Genomic DNA, 13647 nt, shown 5'->3' on the forward strand with positions numbered 1-13647 from the left:
CTGGGGGTGTGTGGGGGAGGTAGTTGTGAAATTCCTGCATTGTGCAGGGGGTTGGACTAGATGACCCTGGTTGTCCTTTCCAACTCTATGATTCTGTGAATGCACAGGCCAATGTTTTAAAGAGGTGATGGTGGAAAGTGCTGTCAAATCACAGCTGAAATATGGCAACTCTGTAAGGTTAATGATTAAGTGAAAAGATGGGGGGGTTGCTTCCACTGTCACTGTGGTCCCCAATGTTGACAATGACATTAAAAGCAGCTTTGGAGCCGAAGAAGGCCCTTGCTTCCCTTTTCAGAGCTACCCTGTTGCAACTTTGGAGGAAAGCAAGGCACAGCCCTTCCTTTGACCTTGTGGCCCAGAACAGGAGACTCTGGCATGAGTCAGCCACAGAAAAACTCGTGCATCTTGTATCCTTCTTGTCAGCACCTTTTGTAAAAACCCCACCACCACCTTTTCAGTAGATCTCTCTTCAGGGTGTTAAGAGTTCCTGGGCAATGCACCCCTCAGCTAGTAGTTGAGCTGTACACTGAAAACAGAATTCTCTGAGTGGGCCCCAACCATGCCTCCCCCCTAGTGTGGTAGCCTTTATCTGTGAACCCTGAAATTCTGCATAGTGTCAGAAGTCAAGAACAACGTTAATATGGAGAGCAACAAGAAACGTCTCGCGCAGCAGATTCCAAGCCTTGCTCTTAAGGTTGCCAACCCTGGGTTGGGAAATTCCTGGAGATTGGGGGGTAGAGCCTAGAGGAGGACAGGGTTTGGGGAGGGGAGCAAGTAAGGTTGCCAACTCCCAGGTGGGGCTTGGAGAGCTCCTGAAATTTCAATTGATCTCCAGACCATATGGGGTGTAATGCCGTAAAGTCCACCCTCCAAAGCAGCCATTTATCTGAAGGAACATATCTCTATGGTCTGGAAATCAATTGAAAGTTCAGGAGCTCTCCCCACCTGGGAGTTGGCAACCCTACTTGCTCTAGAACTAACCAGGTCGTGTGATTTTAGGGCAAGTCCTCAAAAAGTTCCTAGTACTGTTGAAAAATAAGGGAATGTCTCTTAAGTGGTAAATTCTACCACTGTGGTTTCCTCTTAACTCTTTTACAATACCAATGTAAAATCATATATATTTAAATTACATACTGAAAATATATTATCTCTAAAAATGATCATTACCACTTAGAAAAATAAATGATTTTGGAGTGGCTCCTGCCTCTATCCAACCACTCCTCTGAACAAAGTTTATTTATTTATTAATGTATTTATTAAAATATGTGTACTACGTCCTGCTATGTAAGATAAGGGTACAAAATAAGAGCAATGCACTGGATAAGAACATGTAGATTTAAAACACATAGGCGGAAGCATTTCATCCTCCTCAAAATGCACTCTGAAACAGAACTCTCTTGCAGGCCTTCCTAAATGGAGCCAACAAAGGCACCCTCCTCACCCGCTCAGGCAGGCCATTCCAGATGATTGGATCTACCTGTAAGCTCTAGCCCTGCGGCAAACCCATAAACAGATTCCAGCAGACGGCAAGTCCACGAAAGCAGTTTTATTGGTTAGAATCGACAGGTTTCAGAAGCCATATTCAAAAGGACACTAGTAAGGGGCAAAGGCAAGGTACAGGCATATATGGAAGAACAAAAGGAGATAACTGGTAACCCAGGCAACCCCCCTCCCAGAGGCAGGAAGGAGTACTTGGCATTTCCCACAGTATGGGAATCTATGAAGACTAAACACAGGGCACAGACTGGCCTTGGACAGAATAGCACAACAGCACCTGGAGGCAGCTCAATCACACTACCGCATACCATCCTCATGGCTTGCTCCTGACATTCTGCCCCCCTAAAGACCCCCCTTCACCCTCCACCGTGGGTTTGTGAGGGTAGGCGGCATGGAATTCTTGTACTAAATGGGGGGCGGAGACATCATGGGCGCGCACCCATTCATCCTGGGCAGGACCAAAATGTTTCCAGCGGACCAGGTACTGAAGGGTACCATAGCGAATGCGAGAATCCAGTATTTTAGCCACTTCAAAATGCTCCTCCCCCCACCCACCATTTCAGGCACTTCGGGTTGTGGTTCAGGATGCCATTTCTGAGAAGGAACATACGGTTTTAACAGACTGACATGGAACACTGGATGAATCCTTTTTAGGTACTTGGGCAAGGAGAGCTCCACAGCCACTGGATTAATAATCTGGGAAATGGGGAATGGACCCACATACTTGGCACTGAGTTTATCGCACGGGCGGGTGGACCATAGGTTCTTGGTGGACAGATAGACGAGATCCCCACTTTGTATTCCTTACCAGGGGAGTGATGTTTGTCAGCTTGAGCCTTGTACTGTCGTTTGGCTCATTCCAGATTTTTAACCAGCAATGGCCAGGTTGTTTGAATTGAACGTACCCATCCGGCCACATCGGCTCCCCCCTCCTCCTCCTCAGAAACCTCGATATGACCAGCGGGGCCAAACTCTTTACCATGGACAACCTGGAAAGGGCTGAACCCTGTGGATTGGCTAACCACATTATTATAAGCATATTCAGTTAACGGCAACAGGTCAACCCAATCATCTTGATGGTAATTAACGTAACAGCGTAAATAGCATTCCAACACCACATTTACCCATTCAGTCTGACTGTCTGTTTGGGGATGGAAGGCACTAGACAGTCCTTGTTCTACTCCGACCAATTTAAGAAAAGCCTTCCAAAATTTAGCCACGAAAGTTGGCCCCCTCTCCGTCACTATCTTGCGAGGAAAGGAATGGAGACGGAAGACATGTGACACAAAGAGGCGGGCCAGTTTCGGGGAGGAAGGGATACCTGCGCAGTGTACAAGATGCACTTGTTTCGAAAACAGATCAGATATCACCCAAAGTACTGTCTTTCCCCCACTAGGGGGTAGGTCCATCATAAAGTCCATTGCAATTATTTCCTATGGTTTTGAAGGAGTCTCTAATGGTTGTAAAAGTCTGGGCGGCTTGCCCTGAGAGCGTTTGGCTGCTGCACGAATGGAGCAGCTGCGGATGAAGGAGTCCACATCCGACCTCATGCCTGCCCGCCAAAATTGTCTTCGTAGCAAATGCAATGTCTTGAGAAACCCGAAATGTCCGACGGTCTTGGCGCCATGAACCAAACCCAAAACCTCCCCCCGCAACATTTCTGGAACATACAATTTAGAATCTTTGTACCAAAAGTCCCCACGTGTAATGAGAGTAGCCCGGAAGGGTCTGCGAGGACAGTTCCTCTTGATAACTGCGAAGAAGGGTTTCCTTAAAGAAATTAGTTAGTCCTTCCACCCCCTCCGGGGTTGCGCCGGCGGGCAGCGTGACTGGGGATGGAGCCGACACAGGTGCAGGGAGCGACTGAACAGGGCGCTTGGGTCCCTGAACCTCGGGGACTGTGGCTGTTGGCTGTTCAGGGTGAGGAGAAAGTGAGGCGGGTGAAGCTGCTGGCTCAGCCGGGCGTGAGGCTTCCCCCCACACACACACCAAAAGAGGCGGCGGTGGGGATCGGGTCTGAGAATGGGTTTGTACGGCCAAAGTGGGCAACAGACCTCGTTGGGAAGGGGTGAAGAGTGACTCTGTGGGCCGATCAACCTTGGTGGGATATTGGGAAAGTCTGGACAAAGCCAGAAGGTTTTGCTTCCCTGGTACATATTTTAGGACGAACCGAACTGGGCAAAGAAGTCCGCCCAGCGCACGTGTTTCGTGGACAACTTGCGAGCCCCCGTTAGGGCCTCTAGGTTTTTGTGATCGGACCACACTTCAAAGGGCACCTTGGAACCTTCTAAAAATTGCCTCCACACTGTCAGGGCATGCTTCACCGCAGCGGCTTCCTTTTCCCAAATGGCCCAATTGAGTTCAGATTGAGTGAATTTTTTGGAAAAATAGGCACACGGATGTAGGTGCCCATCCTCCCCCCACTGCAGGAGTCCACCCCCCATCGCTACGTCAGAAAGGTCTGCATGCACTACGAATGGTTGATTGCAGTCCGGGTGCTGCAAAACAGGTTCGGATGTAAAAAGCTGCTTAAGACTATCAAAGGTGGCTTGACACTGGGGGGTCCACTCCACCCGGGCGTTGAGTAAGGTGGCCGAAAGGTCCCCTTTCCCTTAGTCTTAAGGAGGTTCGTGATGGGTAGTGCAATCTGAGCAAAATGTGGGAGGAACGCCCTGTAAAAATTAGCGAACCCGAGGAATCTTTGGACCTGTTTATGAGTAGAGGGTGGTTCCCAATTGAGAACTGCTTGTACCTTTTCAGGATCCATAGTCAGTCCCTGGTGTGAGATAATATATCCTAGGAAAGTTAATTGCTTCTTATGGAACTCGCACTTAGACAGCATACAGCTGATTGTCTCTGAGACGTTGCGACACCTCTCGAACCAAGGCAACGTGCTCATCCATGGTTTTAGAGTAAATAAGAATATCATCTAAATAGACCACCACTCCTTTGAACAGTAGATCATGGAGGATCTCATTAATGAGTTGCATGAAGACCCCCCGGGGGCCCTTTTAATCCAAAAGGCATCACCATAAATTCGAACATCCCAAAGCAACTAGAAAAGGCAGTCAGAGATTCGTCCCCCTCCCGGATTCTGTAATAAGCCTCGACTAAGTCCAATTTGGTGAAAATGTGTCCCTCCTTTAATTGTCCCAAGAGATCAGAAATGAGGGGGATGGGGTAAGCATTCGTTTTCATAACAGCATTGAGTTTTTGAAAGTCAATACACAAACGTAAATCTCCTGTTTTCTTACGTACAAAGAAAGCCGGTGCCGAATAGGGCGCGGTGGAGAGTCGGATGAAACCGCGAGCCAAGTTCTTGTCTAAGAATTCACGGAGCACCGTCCGTTCCATAGGACTCATCGGGTAGATCTTACTCTTTGGTAGTTTTCCATCCCCCACTACTTCAAAAGCACAGTCCATCCGGCGGTGGGGAGGTAATACATCACACTCCTGCACATTAAATACATCTGCAAAGTCCTGATAGTCAAATGGCAATTGGGTCGGACTGGAGGTGTCCGAGATCAGGGCAGGAGTTGGTTTGACTACGGTTTTAACAGCCACTTCGTGTGGGTGCAATTCACATAGCGGGCTATTGAACGTTAAGGTCTCAGCTTCCCAGTCTATGGTGGGACTGTGCCCTTTGAGCCAATTTGCTCCTAACACCACAGCATATTGAACATTGGGCACAATAGTGAAGTTGATTTGTTCCCAATGGTGGCCAATTCCCATTGCCACTCCGTGAGTGCGACGGTCGACTGGGCCCCCCCTGAAATCACTGCCATCCATTTGAGCAAAGTGAACAGGTGCCGGTAAAGGGACTGACTTCACTTGGAGAGCCTTAAAGGTGGTTTCGTTAATTAACGAGCAGGCACACCCTGAGTCTATTAAGGCTTTAACTTGTAGTTGAGGACCTTTTCTATAATGTTGTAATATCACATCTACATACACAGTCTCTTCTACTTCACTCACCATGACAGGAGCCTTTGGTTTTGCAGGAGCACCTGTGGAGGTCTGCGGTATCGCTCCCTCTACCGCAGACCCAGTCCGTTTTTTGGCTGGTCGAGGGGAGACTCCAAGTTAAGGGCTGGGGAGTCCCAGTGGTCGCTTTCCTCTGAAGATGTGGGGCTACTCTCTCCAGGAGTAGTAATTGTAATCCTGGACCCCGACAAGTCTGCTGGCGAAAGGTCCGTCGTCATTTCTCCGGAGTGTAGAGCTGGGGGAGCTTTTCGTCTTGGAGGGATGCTCCGCTCGGCTGCGATGCCTCTCCCGCTGGCGCGTCCTCTCCCGTGGGGAGTCCCACCTGGCTGAGGAGTGGGACTTGGCAGCCCCGGGTGTGATGAACAAGTGGCAGCCAAGTGACCCATGGTACTGCCAATGAGGTAGGCTCCCCTTTGAAACCACTATGCTCGGTCTGGTGGAGGTAGAGCCGGCCTCCGCGGGGCCTGAGGAGCAGCAGGTTTGGGAGGGTTTTTCTGGCTTCCCCCCTCCCTGGCTTGCCATCGGGCAAGAGAAATAAACTGGCGGCGGCTTTCCACTTCTTCCGCCAGTAAAATCCACTCTTCCAAGGTGACTGGGTCTCGTTGCATGTATGCCCAGTTTAGAATCTCAGGATGCAATGCTGCTCTGAAGTAGTGCACCCGGGTGGCTTCAGTCCAGTACACTATTTTATTAGCGAGTCTTTAGAACTCATCCGCAAACTCTCGGACTGAGGAGGATCCTTGACGGAGTTGTAGGAGGGCCGCTTTGGCCTTTTCCCCTTGAAACGGGTCCTCAAAACGCCTTCTCAAAGCTCGCATGAATTCATTAAGCGACCGTATGGAGCAGGCCCGGGTATCAAACTGGAGGACCATCCATTCTGCAGCCTTTCCAGCTAGAAGTGAGGAAACTAACCTTACTCAACTGTCTTCCGTGGGAAAGGTATGCCCTTGTTCTCTCATGTAACTGTCCACTTGGTGAAGAAAACAGGGCAATGCATCCGCGGAGCCATCAAATGTCACACGCAATCGGGGTTGCTTCCACTGCACCACCGGTGCCACTGGTGGAGGTGCCGGAGGCTGTCCTGGCACTGGCTGCGCTGGAGGCTGCTGGCCGGGGGGTTATTGTCCTGGCTGTCCCAGCTGCCCCAGCGGCGCTTGTCCCAGCGGTTGCTATGGTACATACTGCGCCGGAGGTTGCTGGCTGGGGGGTTGCTGGCCTGGGATCGGTGCCTGCGCAGGTGCCACTTGAGCTCGCTGCAGGCAACCGTATTCACACATCAACATGTCCATTTGGTCCTTCATATGGGCCATACGATCCAAGAGCTCTTGGTTTTGAAACCTTAAGGCATGGATCTCCTCCTCAGCCCCCCCAGTCCGTCGGGCTTGGCTGGCTCGGTAGTTTGTATTCCAGTCGCCCTCCTTGGCATACAAGTCCTCCTCCTCATATTCCTGGATGTCAGGAGCAAAGGTGAGCCGCTGCCTGCGTGCTATATCCCAGGGCAGGCCAGGTTCCGGGGAGCTCAAAGACAATGAGGGGAGAGACCAGTCCGATCCCCTGTAAACCTTTGCCCGTGCTCCCGTTCCTGCCGTCACCCGCGCCCGAGTGGCGGCCGCATCCTCCAACAGTTGCTCCTCCGCCCACCTCTGGTCAGCGAGTGCGCAGTCCGCCTCGAGTTTGGCGGCGGCGGCAGCCATCACAATTGGTTCAGCTGCCTGCTCCAGGAGCATTTGAAGTTCCTTGTGCTGGTCCAACAGCGGTTGGACCTGTCGAGCCAGGTCCGCAGAGGCAGGACCGAATTCCGGAGTCAGTATCTTCTCGACGTCGGCCGCCGTTGCCGTGGCTGGCGTGGGATCCAAAAGAACCAGGACTGTCCTGGCGGCAGCGTTCTGTGCTTCCCGGCGGCATAAGGTGGGATCCGGAACAGTTTGCGGAACCTCTCTCATGAGAGCTCCCGCCATTGGGAAACAGAACTCAAGCCCCGGAATCAGGGCCGCCAACACCTGTTGCAGCCCACAGAGCGCAAGCTCAGCCAACATCCGTGTTAGGGTAGCAAAGTCCTCTTGCACCAACCAGACCTCCTTGAGTAAAATATCAAGTCCAAAAAGGTCTTTGTGGGCTCGTAGATCAGCGTCCTGAGTCCTCCAAGGGGTCGCCACTGCCAGGCGACACCACTGATCAATCACCTGCCCAACCAGCCGGGTGGGCTCCGCATAAGTCTGCTGCGCCTCCTCCCAGACAGCATGCAGAAAGTCGGGATCCTCGGGGAGCTCATCCTGCGCCCCGAGCCGAGGAGGTGAATGTCCAGGCGAACCTTCCAGGGCTCCAGCCAAGGTTAACAAGTAAGGATATGACTAGTGTCCTAATGTTAGCTCTAGCCCTGCGGCAAACCCATAAACAGATTCCAGCAGACAGCAAGTCCACGAAAGCAGTTTTAATGGTTACAATCGACAGGTTTCAGAAGCCATATTTCAGAACGACACTAGTAAGGGGCAAAGGTAAGGCACAGGCATATATGGAAGAACAAAAGGAGATAACTGGTAACCCAGACAACCCCCCTCCCAGAGGCAGGAAGGAGTACTTGGCATTTCCCACAGTATGGGAATCTATGAAGACTAAACACGGGGCACAGACTGGCCTTGGACAGAATAGCACAACAGCACCTGGAGGCAGCTCAATCACACTACCTCATACCATCCTCATGGCTTTCTCCTGACACTACCACTGAGAAAGTCCATGACCAGGCTGTTGCCCTACGGAGCATCTTAAGAGAGGGCACAAGGAGAAGTATGTCTGAGGGACACAGTTGGAAGACGGGAGTGTACCAGGACATGTGGATCAATACCGTATATACCCGTGTATAAGCCGACCCGCGTATAAGCCGAGGTGCCTAATTTCTCCCCAAAAATGGGGAAAAATTAGGCACCCGCGTATAAGCCGAGGGTCGGCTTATAACTCCCCCCCCCACAGGCTTACCTGACCGGCTCCTGGCGGCGAAAAGCTGCGCGGGCCCGGTGGGGGCGGCTTTCCTGCAGCCGCTGGAGGCCGCCCCCAGGCCGCTCCGGGCGGCGGAAAGCGGCACGGGCCCGGCAGCCTCCCAGGCAGGCCCCGCTGGCCGCTCCCAGGCCGCTCCCAGGCGAGCGGGCCGGCGGCGGGGGGGGGGCAGCGGCAAGGCCTGCCTGGGAGCAGGCAGGCCCCGCTGGCTGCTCCCAGGCGAGCGGGCCGGCGGCGGGGGGGCGGGGGTGTGGGGGGGGGGGCGGCCGCGAGGCCTGCCTGCTCTCAGGCAGGCCCCGCTGGTCGCTCCCAGGCAGCGGGAAGGCGAGCGGGCCGGCAGCGAAGGATGGCTGCAATGGTAAGTTTCCCTCCTCCCTCCTCCCTCCTCCCCCCTCCCCTACCCTACCGTATTGACCCGCGTATAAGCCGAGTTGGCTTTTTTCAGCCCTTTTTTTGGGCTGAAAAACTCGGCTTATACGCGAGTATATACGGTAAGTGGGCGTACATTTCCCACATTTGATAGTGGTCAGCTGGTCCTTAGTTAAGAGTCTGGGGGCTACAGTGGATCTAGCATTATTGCTGGAGAAGCAAATTAATTCAGCCTCACGTGCTGCCCCCTGCCTTGACATGGCTGATCTGGTTACAATAGGGATCCATGCCATAGTAATCCCAAGGCTAGACTACTGTAACACACACTACATGATTATGCTCTTGAAGACAACATCGAATTTCCAGCTGTTACAGAATGGCACAGCTCATTTACTATTAGAAGTTAGGCAGAGTATGCATATTACACCTGCAGTTGTTCCTTTAGTTCCCAATTAGTTCTGGGTTCATCCCAAAGTGCTGGTTATTATGTACAAAGCCCATCATGATGTAGGACCCACTTATCTGCAGGACTGCCTCTATGGACATACTCCACTGTGACAGCTTGGGTCATCTGAGCAAAATATTCTGAAGAAGCCACTCTGCTAAGGGGCAAGAACAAAAGCTGCCCCCAGCCAAGCATTCTCTCTGGTGGCTCCCACCTGGTGGAACGGATTGCCTAAGGAGGTCAGGAAGGCTCCCACGTTTCTGAAGTTCCACAGAATGTGTAGAACCCAAATGTTCAGGAGGGTGTTTTTATAAAGGGAATATGGATGTGGTAAAACAGAATTCTGCAGAAGGGCACTTGTTATTAATAGGGTCCTGATTGTATTTGCCTGTGAACATTTTATGCAATTTTCTTTCCCCCACCTCTTTATATTGCATCATTATTTTTATTTGATTGTTCTTCGTGCAGTTTTATTGCATATTTGCATATTGCATAAAAGCAAGGTCATTTCTGGAAAGTGATTATCATTCCCTTATAGCTGACATTAGCATTTTTAAAGCTTTGCCAGACTGTAGCTAGATTGGGAGTTTACCAATAGTTTCCATGTTTTGGCTGGTATATGTTTAAAAGGGACCTTTTCATTTTAATATGAAATACAACAAAATGTGAAAAATGAATTATTTCTTGGACTTTGGAAAAGGATTCTTGTAGTTAAAGCTGTAACTATTCTTCTTACATTATATAATAATCTAATTAATGATAAGAGATCCTTAAAATGTAATTGTAGAAACTAAAATGGGATAGGTTAGAAAGAGCTAGTTCAATACAGAATGTCTGTATATGGAAAAAAACCTGAGACATATCATTAGACTAAATAATTTTATTTACTTTATTTATATCCTGCCTTTCTCACTGAGACTCAAGGCTGAACACATGATATAGCCAATGTAACACAGCATAAGACATCCAAGACATCCTTCCTGCCCAATGTCTTCATTGTTGTTTTTATGTCTTTCTTACGCAGGGCTGCCCTTGAGTCTGATCTGGAAGCTCCAGCGGGTCCAGAATGCGGCAGCGATGGGTGCTGATGGGAACCCTGTTTAGCACTGCACTGGCTCCAGGTGGAGTACTGAATCAGGTTCAAGGTTCTGGTTGTAGTGAAATGTAGTCTTGATTGGGGAGTTGGAACAGGGGAGGAGCAACTAACAGGAAACAGGACATTAGAAGGAGACTCTGAAAATAGAGAGCAAGCAGGCACTAGGGAGGAACTATTGGTTTTTCTTTGTGTTATAGAAGTTCAATAAAACGTTATACAGATACCTGAAGTCCCTGGCATTAATAAGATACTGGTATTAACCTTTAAAGCCCTAAGCGGTCTTGGACCGCCATATCACTGGGACCACCTCTCCCAACCTACCCCTCAGAGAGCACTACTCTCGCTAGTACAAACATATTTGAGATCCCTGGTCCAAAAACTGGGTTTTTTGGCCCTGGCCCCAGCCTGGTGGAGCTCTCTGTCAAATGAGACCCGGGCCTTGCCAGATTTAACCCAATTCTGCAGGGACTGTAAGACAGAGATGTTTTGCCAGGCTTATGGTTGAGGGCAGTGACAGGAATACCCAGAGAGCCGGGACTGTAAGGGACTGCAGGGACTGTAAGACAAGAGATGTTTTGCCAGGCTTATGGTTGAGGGCAGTGACAGGAATACCCAGAGAGCCGGCCTCTCTGCCCTTGCTTTATTTTCCTTTTACTCACTTTCTTCCTCCCTTTCCTTTCCTGGGTCCTTTCCCTCAAACTTTTTTCTCATTGTTCTTCCCTTCTCTCCTTTCCCTTCCCTTCCCTTCCTTGCTGTTACGGTTTCTGTCTCCATCCTCTCCCCCCCTCCCCAGATTGAGAAACATGAGTGAAGGGCATGGAGGCACGACCAGCTTAGATAACACCTTCCTTAAATGTGGAGATTCTAGGTGCCATCGGGGTGGGATTGAATTTATTGAATTTTAAATCAATTATGTTGTTTTATTTATATTTTATAAATTTGTGATTGTATTGTATTATATATTATGATAGCCACCCTGAGCCTGGTCCACTGGGGGAAGATACAAATGTTATTGTTATTGTTGTTATTATTAGCAGGCTAAGATAGTGAATGTTTTTAGATAGGGATTGCATTTCCAAAGTGCTAAGTTGGAACGATCCTAACTCAGGAGACTATATAGGTCTCAGAGTCTGGCTTTTGAGAGAAACTAGGCTAACACGGTGAATACTTTAGACTGTAGCTGTCTCAGACCCTGGCTTCTGAGGGAAAGTGGCTTAAAATGTGCAGTTCTGGGAAAAGCTGACATTTAACTGTGAGATTTGTGAGGCCGAGGGAAGGCTAACGTTCACCTTGGCTGATAACTGTTCTCTGCACCCAGGAGTTGGCAACTGAAACTCTATAACTAAATGAGCCCAGCGACTGCTGTGTGTTATACCTGTAAATAGTTGTAAGTCTCTTTACTGAACAATCTTATTTCCCCTGTCCCTGCTAGTGAATAAAAATTACTGGGTTTTTTTATCCTATTTTGCTGATATCTCGTCTGAAAGAACTGCATTTAGAAGGCCACTATCTTTAACAGTCTTGTTCTGGCCCTGCAGACTGAGGGCCCACGCTCTACAGTATCCATAAAACCACATTTCAAAGGAATCAACTTTCTTCCTGTCAGCTTTCTTCATTGTTTAACTTTCATATCCATACATAGTAATGGGGAATACTATAGCTTGAATTAACTTGATCTTGGTAGCCAAGGACACATCCTTACACTTAAGAATCTTTTCTAGCTCCTTCATGCCTAGTCTCAGTCACTTCTGATTTCTTGGTTACAGTCTCCCTTTTAGCTAACGATGGAGCCAAGTAATAGCAAATCCTGAACAATTTCAATTTCTTCATCATCAACCTTAAAGTTGTTCAATTCCTCAGTAGTCATTACATTTTTGTCTTCTTGATGTTTGGCTGTAATCCTGCTTTGGCACTTTCTGCTTTGACCTTCACCAATAGTCGTTTCAAGTATGATTTTTAATTTTGTAATTAAGGGGGTAGCTAGCTGATCAGAAAAAAAACTAGTTGCCAGGTAGGTGAGGGAGAGAGAGCCTGCCTGCCTGCCCACTTGCCAGTCCTTTGGTTTGGTTGCTAGATCTTTTCTTCTTCTTCTCTTCCTTTAAAAAATAACCTTTGAAGTCAGCTGCAAAGCCTCCCTTCGTGCACAGGCACATTATTGCAGCTGATGCATGGAGCCCTGCGCCCACTGCGCCGCTTCACAGCAACAGGGTTACATGTTAATTTGCCCTCCAGCCATCCCACGTTTTCTGTTGAGCTGCAGGAGACAGAGGTGGCCTAGGCTGAGCAACTGGAGGGGGGGAGTCGCAATGACCATGAGGGGCTGCTCTTGTCAGGGTTCACCAAGTTCTGCCCCTGGCCCATACAGGGCTCCCCTTCTCACATTGCCCAGAGAACCCATGAGGGGCACCTCCCACACACATCCCACAATCCCACCCCATCCTTGCATATACAACCTCATGAGCCATGAAAGAAAAGTTGCCATTTTCATAGGGTTGCCAACTTCCAGGTGGGGCAAGGAGATCTTTTGCAATTACAACGGATCACTTCCCCTGGAGAAAAGGGATGCTTGGGAGGGGGGGTGGAGTCTATGGAATGTGCCCTGCTGAGGTTGGTCCCCTCCCAAAACCTCCCTCCACGCTCCGACCCTAAATCTCCAGGAATTTCCCAGCCAGGAGTTGGCAGCCCTACATTTTCATCTGGCTTTATCCATAAATATACATGTCGAACACAGGTGGAGGCAAACACAGCAAGAGAGGGATTTGGCGCTACAGCCCATCAAATGCCTGATTATTTCTCTAGCTCTTCCAGCATCTCGGCTGTGCTTTCTTTTCATGCAGACACTCACAAGCAACGTCTTTATGAGCTACTGGCTACTGGAACAGCATCATCCTCTCTCCAGTCCTGTTATGGGACAAACATGGCTTCCAGCACTTTCACATTTTTTCAACTCATTGGGAGTCAGATTTTCAGCACATTTTTGATCCCTGAGACTCCTCAGCTGGGACAGAACATGGGGGAGGCAGAGGGGGGTGGAATGCAAAAAATGAGAAATATGTGCTGGGAAAGCATTTGGTGCTATCAAAAGTTTTATGGCAAAACAAGTCGAAAGCTGAAAGATAATTATGACTAGAGTCTTGGCCGCTGAAACCAGTGCCTTTTCCTGATGCTTATTTTTAGGAAGGCCAGATTTTGTCTATTGTCTAGTAAAAGAAGGAAGGGGCAGAAGTGATGCAAGATCCCAGATAATAAAGCATGAGAAGAAAAGGAA

Source organism: Euleptes europaea, chromosome 13, assembly GCF_029931775.1.
Source record: "Euleptes europaea isolate rEulEur1 chromosome 13, rEulEur1.hap1, whole genome shotgun sequence".
NCBI classification, from domain to species: domain Eukaryota; kingdom Metazoa; phylum Chordata; class Lepidosauria; order Squamata; family Sphaerodactylidae; genus Euleptes; species Euleptes europaea.